This window comes from Salmo salar, chromosome 04 (assembly GCF_965601325.2).
Source record: "Salmo salar chromosome 04, fSalSal1, whole genome shotgun sequence".
NCBI classification, from domain to species: domain Eukaryota; kingdom Metazoa; phylum Chordata; class Actinopteri; order Salmoniformes; family Salmonidae; genus Salmo; species Salmo salar.
The window spans coordinates 34,675,608-34,693,892 of NC_138294.1; the positions used below are offsets into that span (position 1 = coordinate 34,675,608).

General features: G+C 42.2%; 1 pseudogene across 1 annotated transcript; it reads left to right on the plus strand.

Annotated features, from left to right (window-relative positions):
- The first annotated feature begins 443 nt into the window (after positions 1 to 443).
- On the plus strand, positions 444 to 17,614 carry LOC106602729 (NXPE family member 3-like; annotated as a pseudogene). Its single transcript, XR_014392128.1, has 7 exons — positions 444 to 703; positions 14,202 to 14,278; positions 14,356 to 14,471; positions 14,932 to 15,713; positions 15,893 to 15,963; positions 16,273 to 16,481; positions 16,610 to 17,614. The product of XR_014392128.1 is annotated as an NXPE family member 3-like (transcript).
- The last annotated feature ends 671 nt before the right edge of the window (positions 17,615 to 18,285 follow it).

Consider the following 18,285-nt stretch of genomic DNA (forward strand, 5'->3'; position numbering starts at 1 on the left):
CACTTTAACAAAAAAACGACAGCCAACAGTTCCGTCAGGTACGTAGACAAAACGGAAAACAACAACCCACAAAACCCAAAGGAAAAACAGGCTGCCTAAGTATGGCTTCCAATCAGAGACAACAATAGACACCTGCCTCTGATTGGAAACCATACCCAGCCAAAACATAGAAAACAAAACATAGAAATCTAGAAAAAGCCCACATATAAACAGAAAACCCAAAACCACCCAAAACAACCACCTGTCACACCCTGACCACTCTACTATGGAAAATGACCTCTTCCAAGGGTCAGGACGTGACAGAAGGGGTCTTGAATACATTCTGAATGCACTGTATACTCACACTATTTATCTGCCATTATTAGGTTAATGATTAATTCACTCAGTTGTGCATATCTTTCATGCTCAGAGGGTTGTAAACATAGGGATATGGAAAGATCCTTGTAATGGATGTCTTCTATGACCGCATGAGCAGCACCATTGGGAGCAACTGTATCTCCATTTTGTAGTACAACATTTCTTCTCAATGGGCGTGCCCATGGTAAAACTGGTTTTGTTCCAAGTGCACCCTATATCTACATTTATGGTTGTAAAGGACATCTGGTTGCTCTTCAAACAGACAGCTTCAAATAACAGTGGACAGGACATTAACTTTGTTAAGTATTTATTCTATACAAAGAAAAAGAGGGACCATACATAAACGGTAAGCCACAATAGCACAACTAGCACAATACTTCAGAACAGGAACATATTTTGCATGTTGGTACAGACTGCATTTCATTGGTATTTTCATGCTTACTCTTACTCCATTCTTCAATCTCTTCCTGCTCTAAACATCTAAAAGAAGTCAGGAGAGGAGTCGACCAGAGGGAATGTGGAATCAAGGATTGGAAAATATATATTTTATAAGAAATGACAAGTAGTTCGGGCTAGTCTATAATTTTATCTTTGTCTGTTCCTTGACGGGTTATTGATTAATGTATTGTTCGTCAGTGTTTGCAGTGGCTTACAGCCAAATACAATATGGCAACAGAAATAAAAGGCCTGGTCTTCCCTGTGGCTCAGTTGGTTGAGCATGGTGTGTGCAACGCCAGGGTTGTGGGTTTGATTCCCACGGGGGGCTAGTACAAAAAAAAAAAAAAAAAAATTGGTTTAATTAATTTACACATTTAATTTAAAAAATGCATTGTATGAAATGTATGTATTCACTACTGTAAGTCGCTCTGGATAAGAGCGTCTGCTAAATGACTAAAATGTAAATGTAAGATGGTCAACATACGATTTCCAAACTCTGTCAAATGTGTCTGGTTTATGTTTGATTTTATAATTAACAGAGTCTAATGGGATGTAGCTAGATAGTTCAGTCCTCCAGTTTGTTATTGAGGTTATATGAGGCTTTCCAATATGGGTCCACATTTTTTTGGCAGCAATTACACCTAGATTACAAAATGTTCTTATATTGATTGACAATATTTACATTTCTCAATGATAGCATATGCATTATCACAGAATGGTATTTGTCACAGGCAGTGGTGGAACTAGAGATTTATACATGGGGTGGCCAAGGCTACTTCAGGGGTTCCATAGACCATGACAGAAAAGTAGTGTGTAACCCTAACCTGGCATCGAAGGAACGTTAATAAATCCTATGATTGCTGATTAGAGATAGAAGTGATAATTCACTTAACCCGGAGTTCTTCAATGTGGCAGATAGTGTGGTCAAAAAGGGTTACTTCACTAGAATTCTTTAACATAATATGAATAGTCAGTGTCTCTACCTCGGAACTGCAGCTCAATTTCTTTCTCTCTCTCACACACACACACTGTACTCACATACTGGAGAGACTTGGGTCACTCTGTTTTCATGAATATATAATCTGGATCTATAAGTGTTGAACATCGAAAATATTTTCAGAAAATAAAGCTCAAGCACCAATGAGATAAAATAGCACGTGTGTTACATAAACTGCATAGTTGATTTACAAAAAATGTAATTGACAAAAAAACACTGCAATTTGACATACCAGGTACAGTTGAAGTCGGAAGTTTATGTATACCTTAGCCAAATACATTTAAACTCAGTTTTTCACAATTCCTGACATTTAATCCTAGTAAAAAATCCCTGTCTTAGGTCAGTTAGGATCACCACTTTATTTTAAGAATGTGCAAGGTCAGAAAAATAGTAGAGTGATTTATGTCAGCTTTTATTTCTTTCATCACATTCCCAGTGGGTCAGAAGTTTACATACACTCAATTAGTATTTGGTAGCATTGCCTTTAAATTGTTTAACTTGGGTCAAACATTTCAGGAAGACTTCCACAAGCTTCCCACAATAAGTTGGGTGAATTTTGGCCCATTCCTCCTGACAGAGCTGGTGTAACTGGGTCAGGATTGTAGGCCTCCTTGCTTGCACACACTTTTTCAGTTCTGCCCACAAATTGTCTATGGGATTGAGGTCAGGGCTTTGTGATGGCCACTCCAATACCTTGACTTTGTTGTCCTTAAGCCATTTTGCCACAACTTTTGAAGTATGCTTGGGGTCATTGTCCATTTGGAAGACCCATTTGAAAGCAAGCTTTAACTTCCTGACTGATGTCTTGAGATGTTGCTTCAATATATCCACATAATTCTCTTCCTCATGATGTCATCTATTTTGTGAAGTGCACCAGTCCCTCCTGCAGCAAAGCACCTCCACAACATGATACTGCCACCCCCGTGCTTCACAGTTGGGATGGTGTTCTTTGGCTTGCAAGCCTCCCCCTTTTTCCTCCAAACATAATGATGGTATTATGGCCAAACAGTTCTATTCTTGTTTCATCAGACCAGAGGACATTTCTCCAAAAAGTACAATCGTTGTCCCAATGTGCAGTTGCAAACAGTAGTCTGGCTTTTTTATGGCGGTTTTGGAGCAGTGGCTTCTTCCTTGCTGAGCAGCCTTTCAGGTTATGTTGATATAGGACTCGTTTTACTGTGGATATAGATACATTTGTACCCGTTTCCTCCAGCATCTTCACAAGGCCCTTTGCTGTTGTTCTGGGATTGATTTGCACTTTTCACACCAAAGTACATTAATCTCTAGGAGACAGAACGCGTCTCCTTCCTGAGCGGTATGACGGCTGCTTGGTCCCATGGTGTTTATACTTGCGTACTATTGTTTGTACAGATGAGCGTGGTACCTTCAGGTGTTTGGAAATTGCTCCCAATGATGAACCCAGACTTGTGGTGGTCTACCATTTTTTTTTGAGGTCTTGGCTGATTTCTTTTGATTTTCCCATGATGTCAAGCAAAGAGGCACTGAGTTTGAAGGTAGGCCTTGAAATACATCCACAGGTACACCTCCAATTGACTCAAATTATGTCAATTAGGCTATCAGAAGCTTCTAAAGCCATGATATCATTTTCTGGGATTTTCCAAGCTGTTTAAAGGCACAATCAACTTAGTGTATGTAAACTTCTGAGCCACTGGAATTGTGATACAGTGAATTATAAGTGAAATAATCTGTCTGTAAACAATTGTTGGAAAAATTACTTGTGTCATGCACAAAGTAGATGTCCTAAACGACTTGCCAAAACTATAGTTTGTTATCAAGAAATGTGTGGAGTGGTAGAAAACTTCAGGCGCCAACTGTATCAAGCAGAAATCGACTTTAAAAATAATTTGTGCCCATCATTATTACAAATTTACAGTATCATATTTATGCTAATATATATTATGTTAACTAATAGCAAAGAAAAGTTTTGGAATTGGCCTAATCAAGACCAAATAAAATCTGTGTGACATGATACCCTTTGTGTTTATCATTTTAGAATTCAGTGTACTAGTTAGTACACAGCGTAGGTTTTAATCATGACCAGAGGGACCGCCTAAGTGCCAAATTATCCTAGGTAGATTTAAAACAGCATAATTCTGCAGTTCTGGTGAGAACTGGCAAAATGTTTCACACACTCCTCCATGTTGAGGGAGCGTGCCCTCCTTGAGTCAACACTGAGAATTCCGAGGTGACTTAACCTGTCATTAACCATTGTTGTCCTAAGGTGGGTTTTAATCAGTTTTAAAGCTGAGAAGCTTCTCTCGCAAGAAGCACTGCTGACTGGTCTAACAACAGAAATCTTACAAAGTCGAAATAGCTCATGGAAGACCTCTTTATAAGGTTCTAGAAACACAAAAAAGTCAAGGAGAATAGACCGTCTGTCCCTTCCACTTTTCTCTCCTATCAAGAAGCCGCTTGGTTTGATGATCCTCATGTTTGAGGTCCTCTAAATCCGACTCAAAGGTCTGAGCAAAGGTGAACAGAGGCTCCTCATTCAAGAATGCTGTACTCTTTGGGTTTTGCATTATCTCGCAATTCTTCTTTGAAAACGCCTCTGCAGCTCAGCTGTGAGAATGTCAAGCACTTGATAAATAATAGCTCTTTGGAAGCTCTCACCATCACTTTGGTCACTTTTTCTGTCCTACAGTGCTCATCATCAATGAGTCATGAAATCTTAAGCTTGTTTTAGGCTGTCTTTTACACACTGTTTGTACCCTTATTTTGCAGTGCTTTGCAATCTCTTCAACCTCGTTCCATAGTTCTCCAAAGTAACCGTCACTTCTGTAGTTCTGTAATGTGTCTGTAAGGGCACCTACTAAATCCACAGCCCTTGCTAGGTAAAGAGAGCTTGATTGGAGCATGTCAGAAAGATATTTGGCATCACCAAGCACTTTACAAAAGGTACCCAAAAGCCCTAAGAAATGTAAATCTATCTTAGAAAGAAGGCCCCTTGCCTCCACTGATCTATTACCACTATTTTCAAGTGTGATGTCCTGTAGCACTCTCAGAACTGCTGGAAGCCTGTCCCTCAGATTACGGCATGCCATGTATCTGCATGCCCACCTTACATCCGTAAGTCTCTGTAGTTCCCTGAGCTGCTGCTGTGGATACAGTTCTTTCTGAACTGCAAGCCACTTGAGATGAACGTACGAGCCAGATACAAAGTTATAAAGCTTCTGCAGGAGAGCAAAAAATGTAACTGCCTCAGGCACTGATTTTACAGCATCAACAAGAACCAAATTCAAACAATGTGCATTACAGTGCACATAAAATGCTAATCTTGTATTTCCGCTCATGACGGACGCACCGTCATAGCCTTGCCCCACAAGATTATTTCTGTAGTCCAGACCATGTTTTTCAAGGCAATCAATTATCATTTTTGTGAGACATGCTGCATCTAAGCTTTCAGCTGACTGAAAGTGTAAAAAGCTTTTGTGCATGTAATAGTACATCACAACTAAATATACTGCTCAAAAAGATAAAGGGAACACTTAAACAACACATCCTAGATCTGAATGAAAGAAATAATCTTATTAAATACTTTTTTCTTTACATAGTTGAATGTGCTGACAACAAAATCACACAAAAATAATCAATGGAAATCCAATTTATCAACCCATGGAGGTCTGGATTTGGAGTCACACTCAAAATTAAAGTGGAAAACCACACTACAGGCTGATCCAACTTTGATGTAATGTCCTTAAAACAAGTCAAAATGAGGCTCAGTAGTGTGTGTGGCCTCCACGTGCCTGTATGACCTCCCTACAATGCCTGGGCATGCTCCTGATGAGGTGGCGGATGGTCTCCTGAGGGATCTCCTCCCAGACCTGGACTAAAGCATCCGCCAACTCCTGGACAGTCTGTGGTGCAACGTGGCGTTGGTGGATGGAGTGAGACATGATGTCCCAGATGTGCTCAATTCAGGTCTGGGGAACGGGCGGGCCAGTCCATAGCATCAATGCCTTCCTCTTGCAGGAACTGCTGACACACTCCAGCCACATGAGGTCTAGCATTGTCTTGCATTAGGAGGAACCCAGGGCCAACCGCACCAGCATATGGTCTCACAAGGGGTCTGAGGATCTCATCTCGGTACCTAATGGCTGTCAGGCTACCTCTGGCGAGCACATGGAGGGCTGTGCGGCCCCCCAAAGAAATGCCACCCCACACCATGACTGACCCACCGCCAAACCGGTCATGCTGGAGGATGTTGCAGGCAGCAGAACGTTCTCCACGGCGTCTCCAGACTCTGTCACGTCTGTCAAGTGCTCAGTGTGAACCTGCTTTCATCTGTGAAGAGCACAGGGCGCCAGTGGCGAATTTGCCAATCTTGGTGTTCTCTGGCAAATGCCAAACATCCTGCACGGTGTTGGGCTGTAAGCACAACCCCCACCTGTGGACGTCGGGCCCTCATACCACCCTCATGGAGTCTGTTTATGACTGTTTTAGCAGACACATGCACATTTGTGGCCTGCTGGAGGTCATTTTGCAGGGCTCTGGCAGTGCTCCTCCTGCTCCTCCTTGCACAAAGGCGGAGGTAGCGGTCCTGCTGCTGGGTTGTTGCCCTCCTACGGCCTCCTCCACGTCTCCTAATGTACTGGCCTGTCTCCTGGTAGCGCCTCCATGCTCTGGACACTACGCTGACAGACACAGCAAACCTTCTTGCCACAGCTGTGCCGTCCTGGATGAGCTGCACTACCTGAGCCACTTGTGTGGGTTGTAGACTCCGTCTCATGCTACCACTAGAGTGAAAGCACCGCCAGCATTCAAAAGTGACCAAAACATCAGCCAGGAAGCATAGGAACTGAGAAGTGGTCTATGGTCCCCACCTGCAAACCACTCCTTTATTGGGGGTGTCTTACTAATTGCCTATAATTTCCACCTGTTGTCTATTCCATTTGCACAACAGCATGTGAAATTTATTGTCAATCAGTGTTGCTTCCTAAGTGGACAGTTTGATTTCACAAAAGTGTGATTGACTTGGAGTTACATTGTGTTGTTTAAGTGTTCCCTTTATTATTTTGAGCAGTGTATATTTGTTCTTTTACTTCTCTTATTATTTCATTTAACCATCTCAGCTAGCCCTCAAGAACTTTGTTCTGGATTTGGTGGCTTGTGTACTTAGCATTGCCACATGCATTCATCCTTTTCTCTACAAGAGGGTCATGCTTTGCTATTTTTTCTAAGATTGTCAAAAAATTACCCTTGTTGTGAGAGTCATCATATTCTCGATGACCTCTCTGCGCTATATTTTGAGTGGCAGTTAATAGGAGCACATCTGCAATTGTTTTAATGTAAGTCCAGTTTTCCTCCACTTTCTTTTTCCGGTCCTCATATGAGTTGCTGTCAATAGCCCTTTTATGCTGATTCCAAGCATACATAGCATTGATATGATGCTCTGCCTTCGAATGGAGCTTAAACCCAGAATCTTTAAACAGCGTCTTTTTTCCAGTGACAAAAACCTGACTGTGATGTGAAGGCAGATCCAGGTGTATTGGGCAGAGAAAAATGCCTACAGGCGAAACAATATGTTGAATCTTGACTTACAGAATATTCAAGCCATGAATTGTCCTTATACCAGGAGCTGTTGAAAGCCCTTTTCCTAGTACCATACTGAGTTCTGGGAAATGTTTTCAAACACGGCTGTACAGGACCCTCTTCTCTGGACCTTGAAATGTCTGAAATACACGTTAAATGATGTGTCATATCTCTATAGAAATGTATAATTAAGGGATCCACAAGATTAGATACTAACAGCTTCTAACTAAAATGTGTAGTTTAAAGTATAGGCCTGGCCTACCATTGGGTCCTTTTGGAACAGCATATCTGGTGCTTGATGCTTGCGAGGGGCTCAATGACATCTCCTGGCAGCTCTGGCTCACTGTCTAGCTCAGAACCAGAGGTCTCTGTGCCATCCCTTGATACATCTATTACATTAAAATAACACAAGAACCATTAGTGTAAAAATGCCACAGCCATCAAAACAAGAACACACATGAATCAACAACCAACATTTTAAAGTGAGGCTTAATCTGACAAAATCATCTATTACAAGCTGAAGCTAAACTTAAATTCTGAACTGGGCATGTGACTGACTGCCTGGTAGATGCTCTGACCTGGTGGTGGTAGACTGGGTCCTTGTGAAGTCTAACCACATTGACTCTGACTAGCCTCATGTAGGGAGCTGCTCTGGGGTCCGGTGGTGATGCAAGGGCTGTGGTCTGTTTGCACCTGATCTACCTGTTTGTGCTTCTTTAAAAAGTCTGATATCTCTCCCTTTCTTTTCATGTTTAATTGACCCTATGCAGAAATAAGACAGTCTATGGTTACATCTAAGCATCCAAATACCCACATTTTAGTCCAATCTCAAGTACAAATCTCCATTATCATAACTGTACCTTAAAATCAACTACCAACCTAAGTTACTAGTTAGATCATGACTAGCCCTACTCTGCAGTAACTTAGCTAGCTATAATTTCTTACACCTTTACGATAGCAAACAGGCTATCTGTAAATTGTGGTCATCTTTTGAGTAACTTGATTGTTCGTTTTGAGTCCAAGTACGAAAATCTAACTGAGTTAATGGATTTCAAATAGCTGAATGTTAACTTGCTTAACACTGACATCTGTAGCCTACTAGTTACCCCACATTAACTAAACATTCGTATACTGTAACAGATGTAAACATAATGTTAGGCTAAATTGGGAACCGATCTCTCTTATCTGGTTAACTGTCTGTTAATGGAGTCAAATGTCTAACGTTAATTTACACAGCGACTCAACTTTCGTAAAAGTTGTTCAGGAAACCTAAACCCGATGCTAAACCTTAAAACGTACTTCAAATATGATACTTTCACCAATTGTGAAAAGAGCTCATGGAGCTGTGGAAATATTCTCTCTTCTTCTGTATGATATTCTTATTCTTCTGTATCTCGCAACCAATGTTAATATTCTCTCTTGCATGATTTGAAAACGTCAAAATAAATGCTTCTTTCAACAAGAGGTGAAATGAGATGTCAATCAGCATCAAACTGCCAGTAGCAAATGAAATTTGGGCATAGCATATGTAATTGTACTCTTTAGTACTCTGTGATTTTTGCATGCAACATTTCTGGGTGCATTACATGCATTCTGGCAGGAGGGTAGTAAATCCTATAAATTATCTTAAATTGCAGTGTTTATGTTGTAGGAGCAGGTATCTAACCAATGGTTCTTCTCAATTCTTCCTTTAGATCAGTTTGCCATTTATTCCTTACAGGTTCTCAACCATAAGGTAGAGTTTCATTCAACCCTTGAAATAGCTTGGCAATCAACTTCTTTGGCATATAAGATTTCTAAACTAAAATCAGAACGGCCTTGGATAATCCAACTCTTTCTTGTCATTGATTAAATGACGTTGAGATCCATCATAGTGCACATGTTCAAAATTCATGATGCAACTTTGGAAACAGGATTTAAAGGTGTTATCATTAAACGCTGGAGGTAAGGTGGGGTTATTCCAAATAGGGGTGCCTGGCAAAATTGGTTCTTTCCACCTCATGAATTTATGTACATTTTCTCAAACAATTTTAAAACAATGTTTGCTGATATACACTGAGTATACAAAATATTAAGAACAACTGCTCTTTCCATGACAGACTGACCAGGTGAATCCAGGTGAAAGCTATGATCCATAATTGTATGTCACTTGTTAAATCCACTTCAATCATTGATTGTGACATTGATTGTGTATGTGTGCCATTCAGAGGGTGTATAGGCAAGACAAAAGATTGAAGTGCTTTTGAACGGGGTATGGTAGTAGGTGCCAGGCGCACCGGTTTGTGTCAAGAATTGCAACGCTGCTGGGTTTTTCACGCTGAACAGTTTCCACTTTCATGGCCGCAGGAAGATGTTAAGGGGTGGGGTTGCTGAAATGTTTTTGTGCGCTGCTGATTACTATTTTGGTCCACTCATACAGGAGTAGTAAAGACTCAGTGCACTACTTTTGTGATGAAAAATATCTATTTTATCCCCAAAATATATACATATATTATCAGGGGTTACTTCAGCACCGCTACTTCCCGCGACTATGTCCCGTGTGCATCGAGAATTGTCCACCACCCAAAGGACATCCAGTCAACTTGACACAACTGTGGGAAGCATTGGAGTCAACATGGGCCAGCTTCCCTGTGGAACTCTTCACACCTTGTAGAGTCCATGTCTCAATGAATTGAGGCTGTTCTGAGGGCTGTTCCTAATTTTTGGTATACTCAGTGTATAATTGTCAACATATTGGCAGTATAATTGAAATATTTTGAACTTTTTGCAACAAAAAAAAAATGTTTGGAGGAAACGTGAACGCTTAAATTCTCCATTGAAAAAAAAAAAAAAATAAATAAATATATATATATATATATATGTATATCGTACCAGTCAATGAAACATTTTTTTTAAATAATAAAAAAAAAAATTACATTGTAGAATAATAGTAAATACATCAAAACTATGAAATAACACACATGGAATCATGTAGTAACCAAAAAAAGTGTTAACCTCTCTAGGGTTGGCGGGACGAAATCGTCCCACCTACTCAACAGCCAGTTGAATCCCGTGGCGCGTTATTCAAATACCTTAGAAATGCTATTACTTCAATTTCTCAAACATATGACTATTTTACACCATTTTAAAGACAAGACTCTCGTTAATCTAACCACACTGTCAGATTTCAAAAAGGCTTTACAACGAAAGCAAAACATTAGATTATGTCAGCAGAGTACCCAGCCAGAAATAATCAGACACCCATTTTTCAAGCTAGCATATAATGTCACATAAACCCAAACCACAGCTAAATGCAGCACTAATCTTTGATGATCTTCATCAGATGACAACCCTAGGACATTATGTTATACAATACATGCATGTTTTGTTCAATCAAGTTCATATTTATATCAAAAACCAGCTTTTTACATTAGCATGTGACGTTCAGAACTAGCATACTAGCAACTTGCAAACTTCCTGTGAATTTACTATAAACGTTCACAAAAAACATAACAATTATTTTAAGAATTATAGATACAGAACTCCTCTATGCACTCGCTATGTCCGATTTTAAAATAGCTTTTCAGTGAAAGCACATTTTGCAATATTCTAAGTAGATAGCCCGGCATCACAGGGCTAGCTATTTAGACACCCACCAAGTTTAGCCCTCACCAAAGTCAGATTTACTATAAGAAAAATGTTATTACCTTTGCTGTTCTTCGTCAGAATGCACTCCCAGGACTTCTACTTCAATAACAAATGTTGGTTTGGTTCAAAATAATCCATAGTTATGTTCAAATATCCTCTGTTTTGTTCGTGCGTTCAAGACACTATCCGAATGGTAAAGAAGGGTGATGCGCAGAACGCATTTCATGACAAAAAAATTCTAAATATTCCATTACCGTACTTCGAAGCATGTCAACCGCTGTTTAAAATCAATTTTTATGCCATTTTTCTCGTAAAAAAGCGATAATATTCCGACCGGGAAAGCGTGTTTAGGTTCAAAGAGAGAGAAAATAAAAACATGGGGTCGACTCGTGCACGCGCCTCAGTCCCATTGTCCTCTGATAGAGCACTTACCAAAAGCGTTAATGTTTTTCAGCCAGTGGCTGGAATTACATCATTCAGCTTTTTCCCGCCATCTGAGAGCCTATGGGAGCCGTAGGAAGTGTCACGTTACAGCAAAGATCCTCAGTTTTCATTAAAGAGAGCCAAGAAGAACAAGAACTTGTCAGACAGGTCACTTCCTGTAAGGAATCTTCTCAGGTTTTTGCCTGCCATATGAGTTCTGTTATACTCACAGACACCATTCAAACAGTTTTAGAAACTTTAGGGTGTTTTCTATCCAAAGCCAATAATTATATGCATATTCTAGTTTCTGGGCAGTAGTAATAACCAGATTAAATCAGGTACGTTTTTTATCCGGCCGTGCAAATACTGCCCCCTACCCCCAACAGGTTAAACAAATCAAAATATATTTGAGATTCTTCAGAGTAGCCACCCTTTGCCTTGATGACAGCCTTGCACACTTGGCATTCTCTCAACCAGCTTCACTTGGAATGCTTTTTCAACAGTCTTGAAAGAGTTCCAACATATGACAATTTGTAAGTCGCTCTGGATAAGAGCGTCTGCTAAATGACTTAAATGTTAAATGTTAAATATGCTGAGTACTTGTTGGCTGCTTTTCCTTCACTGTGGTCCAACTCATCCCAAACCATCTCAATTGGGTTGAGGTCAGGTGATTGTGGATGCCAGGTCATCTGATGCAACACTCCATCACTCTCCTTCTTGGTCAAATAGCCCATACACAGCCTGGGGGTGTGTTTGGTCAATGTCCTGTTGAAAACAAATTGATAGTACCACTAAGTGCAAACCAGATGAGATGGCATATCGCTGCAGAATGCTGTGGTAGCCATGCTGTTTAAGTATGCCTTGTATTCTAAATAAATCACAGACAGTCACCAGCAAAGCACCCCCACACCATCACACCTCCTCCTCCATGCTTCACGGTGGGAAACACAAATGCGGAGATCACCTACACTGTATCTTACAAAGACATGGCGGTTGGAACCAAAAATCTCAAATTTGGACTCATCAGACCAAAGGACCGATTTCCACCCGTCTAATGTCCATTGCTTGTGTTTCTTAGCCCAAGCAAGTCTCTTATTATTGGTGTCCTTCAGTAGTGGTTTCTTTGCAGCAATTCAACCATGAAGGCCTGATTCACACAGTCTCCTCAACATTTATGTTGAGATGTGTCTGTGAAGCATTTATTTGGGCGACAATTTCTGAGGTAACTTTGGGTCTTCTTGCGACTGCACTTGAAAGAAACTTTCAAAGTTCTTGACATTTTGATTGAAGGCCAGATTGACTGACCTTCATGTCCTAAAGTAATGATGGACTGTCGTTTCTCTTTGCTTATTTGAGCTGCTCTTGCCATAATATTGACTTGGTCTTTTACCAAATAGGTCTATCTTCTGTATACCACCCCTACAGTACCTTGTAACAACACAACTGATTGGATGAAACGCATTAAAAATCTCTAGCAAACCGCTAGCAGGACACCTTTCGACAACATCCGTGGAAATTGGAGCGCGCCAAATTCAAATTACAAAATCGTAATATTAAACATTCATGAACATAAAAGAGTCTTACATCATTTAAAACCTTAACTTCTTGTTAATCCAACTGCGTTGTCAGATTTCAAAAAGGCATTACGGCGAAAGCATACCATGCGATTATCTGAGGACAGTGCCCCACATCAAAATACCTTTTCAACCAGCACAGGCTTCACAAAAATCACAAATAGCGATAAAATAAATGACTTACCTTTGAAGATCTTCCTCTGTTTGCAATCCCAAGGGTCCCAGCTACACAATGAATGTTTGTTTTGTTCGATAAAGTCCTTTATATCCACAAAAGTCAGTTTAGTTGGCGCCATTGATTTCAGTAATCCACTCCTTCAACATGCATACAAAGGAATCCAAAAAGCTACCAGTAAACTTCATCCAAACAAGTCAAACAATGTTTCTATTCAATCCTCAGGTACCCTAATATGCAAATAAATGATCATATTTCAGATGGAAAGAACGGTGTTCAATAGGAAAGGAAAATAATGAAGAGTGCGCCCTCATTAACGCGCGCCAAAAGCCTACCTTTCCTGATGAGCACACCTTCAAAAAACTACAATTACGTTTTTCAAGAAACAAGCCTGAAACCCTGTATAAAGACTGTTGACAACTAGTGGAAGCCATAAGAACTGCAATCTGGGAGCAATGTTTTTGTATAGCCCATAGGCTTGCATTGAAGCGGCATGTGACCTCCAAAAATACATTTTTCCGGGTAGATTTTCCTCGGGTTTTTGCCTGTCATATCCATTCTGTTATACTTACAGACATTATTTTAACAGTTTAGAAACTCCAGAGTGTTTTCTATCCAATGCTACCAATTATATGCATATCCTAGCTTCTGGGCCTGAGTAACAGGCAGTTTACTTTGGGCACGTCAGTCAGCCGGAAATTCAGGATACTGCCCCCTAGCCTTAAGAAGAAGGAAAGAAATTCCACAAATTAACTTTTAACAAGGCACACATGTTAATTCAAATGCATTCCAGGTGACTACCTCATGAAGCTGGTTGAAAGAATGTCAGGAGTGTGCAAAGCTGTCATCAAGGAAAAGGGTGGCTACATTGAAGAATCTCAAATATAAAATATGTGTTATTTCAAAGTTTTGATTTCTTCACTATTATTCTACAATGTAGAAAATAGTTTAAAAAAAGAACAATCCTGGAATGAGTAGGTGTGTCCAAACTCTCTGTGTGTGTGTGTGTGTGTGTGTGTGTGTGTGTGTGTGTGTGTGTATTACTACCCAACTTTAGCAGCCCAATTGTAACTGAACAGGATTTGAACCCAAGGTATCCTGTGCTCCACAAGACTGTTAGCCGCCTAAGCTGAAGTAAGGCATATTTTATAGTTCTACTCTACTTCTGCAAACTGGCGAACTGTTAACAACTTTTTTTGTGTCAACATCAGGGGAATTGACAGAGGACAGCACCATGTGGAGAAGCCTGTCCAAATATGTCTGTGTCTTCTTCCTGCTGGCCCTGTCAAGCCTCCTTTTCCTCTTAAGCAACATCAACATTCTGGAGGTAAGGGAAGCCATCTGCACTCATAACAAGTCCAACCTCCTTTATTGCTCCCGAGTGGCACAGCGGTCTAAGGCACAGCATCTCAGTGCATCTCAGTGCAAGAAGCGTCACTACATTCCCTGGTTCGAATCCAGGCAGTATCTCATCCGGCCGTGATTGGGAGTCCCATAGGGTGGCGCCCAATAGGACCAGCGTCGTCCTGGTAGGCCGTCATTGTAAATAAGAATTTGTTATTAACTGACTTGTCTAGTTAAATAAAGGTTAAATAAAAATACAAAATTATAATAATATTCTTCCCACATTGCTTCAATAACCATCCTTTACCTCAATAACCATCCTTTACCTCTCGCCGAGCCGTGCTGTTTACGCCCAGTTTTCATTGAAATTAATGGTAGCGTTGCACGCTCTGCAAAAGTTACACTTTATGCCTGTTAGTGACCTTTACTTTTCTCCTTAGCAGAATCTGAACTGCCAAACAGTGTCAACATTATACCAGCTCCAGAGCAGCATCCACACAGCTTTCTTTTCAGAGGCCCCTTTTCCTCTGGACCGCAACCATAGCTACTGTGGCCTCCTGGGCCAGAAGCCCTCACCCGAGGAGGCTCTGGAAGAGCATTACCTCCTGGAGTCCATCGCCTGGCCAGAGCCTACGCACCATTCTGAGAGTGTGTCCCTGGACCACACCAGTGATCCTGCACACAGCCTTTTTGTGATCCTGCCAGCAAGGGGCAGGAGTGAGTGGCATGTGGGGGACCAGCTGGAGGCTTTTGTCCAGATGTATGATTTTCAGGGGCATCCCAAGAGCCATGGTGGAGACTTCTTGCTGGCCCGACTGCACTCCTCTGAATTGGAGGCAGGCGTTGCAGGACAGGTGCTGGACCACAGGAATGGGACCTACTCTGCCATTTTCCCATTACTATGGCAAGGGTCTGCACAGGTGGAGATGACACTGGTCCATCCAAGTGAGGCAGTTCATGTTCTACGACGGTTACGAGAGGAACTGCCCGACCGGGTTTTCTTTAAGAGTCTCTTCCGCTCTGGAAAACTGTCTCAGACAACTATATGTAATCTGTGTCTGCCAACAAGCCAGAAGCTGCTGTGCAATTACACAGACGCCCACACGGAGGAGCCCTGGTACTGCTACAAGCCCAAGATGCTGAGTTGTGACACACGGATCAACCACGCAAAGGGAGGCTATGTGAAAGATCTGCTCACCAACAAAGAGGCATTGCTCTTCCAGAGGTTAGTAAGGTGTACAGTATGTGAGCTCTTCCAGAGGTTAGTAAGGTGTACAGTACATGAGTGAATGAGTGTAAGTGTGTCTCATTTAATCACAGACTTTGTTTCCGATGTATCAGATTGCTTGCTGCAGTGTATTTATTTAACATTAACTGCTGTGTATTTATTTTATTTTTTCTCAGTGGTGTAAACATCAAAGTTCACATACATCCTTCAGGGTCTGACAGTGTCACTGTGCTGCCTGAGAAAAAAGGTAGGCGAGCAAGGAGATGCTACAGTAAAACTGTGAGTTTATCGGTTGTGTACTTCCTTTTCCAGCCTAGCTGCTATTAAGTGCCACGTGGCTGTATACTTCAACACTGGAGAGGTTCTGCATGTGCAGGATAGTATTCCATCTCTCACTCTCTGCTGCCTCAAGTGCTTTCTAACTCTCTCTTCCATCCCACTACTGCATTTACAGTATTGTAAGGCAGGGAAGTGCCAGCACCTTTGTTTCCATTGTGTTGTGTACCTGCAAAGTGATGATGCTGGCTGGTGCATCATGCTTGTGTTACTCTTTCAGACAAAGCAGACGTGGAGAGAAGCAGCATGAAGACGGAACCTACCAGAATCACTCCTTCCGGGTATTACTTCCAAGGGTCATGGCGAGCGCTGACTGGTGGTGTAATACGCCAGTTTAACGACTCTTCTGCCATTACTCAGTGTCTGAAGGGCAAGGTGGTGTACATGTACGGAGACAGTGGTTTGAGTACCTCAACGCATTATTACCACGTGAGTGCTGTCAGCAAGTACTGTAACATCTCTCACTCTCTGCTGCCTCAAGTGCTTTCTAACTCTCTCTTCTGTCTTTCCAACTCCCAACCCAACCCTCCACTCATATCCCTCCATTGTTGTCACAGAGCTGAAGCAGTTTAACCTTCACAGTCCTAAGAATGTGGGGCCCAACATGGCGGTGGACAGCACCCACAACACCCTTCTGAGGTACCGTTGTCACGGTCCTCCAATCCGCTTCACCAATGTCATCGCCAGTGAGATGCGCTACGTAGCTAACGAACTGGATGGCCTGACTGGTGGGCCGAACACTGTGGTGTTTATTAGCATATGGTCCCATTTCAGCACCTTTCCTGTGCAGGTCTACATTCGCCGACTACGCCACATACGGCGGGCAGTGGTGCGGCTTCTGGGCCGGGCTCCGGGGACCATGGTGGTGTTGCGTTCAGCCAACCTCCAGGCCCTGGACCCAGAGGTGAGCCTGTACAATAGTGACTGGTACTCATTGCAGCTGGACGGGGTTCTCAGGGCCATGTTCAGGGGTGTGGATGTCTTGCTGATAGACGCCTGGGAGATGACCCTTGCCCACCACCTCCCCCATGCCCTCCACCCTCCCCCCATCATCATCAAGAACATGATAGATATTATCCTCTCTCGTATCTGCCCATGAAGAGCTAACAGATTAAGGGCTGGATTCTGTATCGCTTAAATATCACGTAAGATCCACGTAAGAATGATGCGTTAATTTCCGATTGATCTCACAGATGCAGTGTTTATTGTGAATGCAGTCTCCACAACCGTGGGAACATTGCCCTTAATTGTCAATTGCGTTATAAAGCGGATCTTCAGCACTACGGATTGAATAGAGCCCTGAGTGAAATGATATGTCAGATTTCTCCATTTGTCAACACGTATACATATTACAAAATGCCTAGCAATTCAAATTTTACCTACCGAATGTTCTGTTGATTTATCTGTTTCCATGTCAGGCTGAATGACCTGTTATTACATTACATTACATTTAAGTCATTTAGCAGACGCTCTTATCCAGAGCGACTTACAAATTGGTGCATTCACCTTATGATATCCAGTGGAACAACCACTTTACAATAGTGCATCTAAATCTTTTAAGGGGGGGGGGGGGGGGTAGAAGGATTACTTTATCCTATCCTAGGTATTCCTTAAAGAGGTGGGGTTTCAGGTGTCTCCGGAAGGTGGTGATTGACTCTGCTGTCCTGGCGTCGTGAGGGAGCTTGTTCCACCATTGGGGTGCCAGAGCAGCGAACAGTTTTGACTGGGCTGAGCGGGAACTGTGCTTCCTCAGAGGTAGGGGGGCCAGCAGGCCAGAGGTGGATGAACGCAGTGCCCTTGTTTGGGTGTAGGGCCTGATCAGAGCCTGAAGGTATGGAGGTGCCGTTCTCTTCACAGCTCTGTAGGCAATCACCATGGTCTTGTAGCGGATGCGAGCTTCAACTGGAAGCCAGTGGAGAGAGCGGAGGAGCGGGGTGACGTGAGAGAATTTGGGAAGGTTGAACACCAGACGGGCTGCGGCGTTCTGGATGAGTTGTAGGGGTTTAATGGCACAGGCAGGGAGCCCAGCCAACAGCGAGTTGCAGTAATCCAGACGGGAGATGACAAGTGCCTGGATTAGGACCTGCGCCGCTTCCTGTGTGAGGCAGGGTCGTACTCTGCGAATGTTGTAGAGCATGTACCTACAGGATCGGGTCACCGCCTTGATGTTAGTGGAGAACGACAGGGTGTTGTCCAGGATCACGCCAAGGTTCTTAGCACTCTGGGAGGAGGA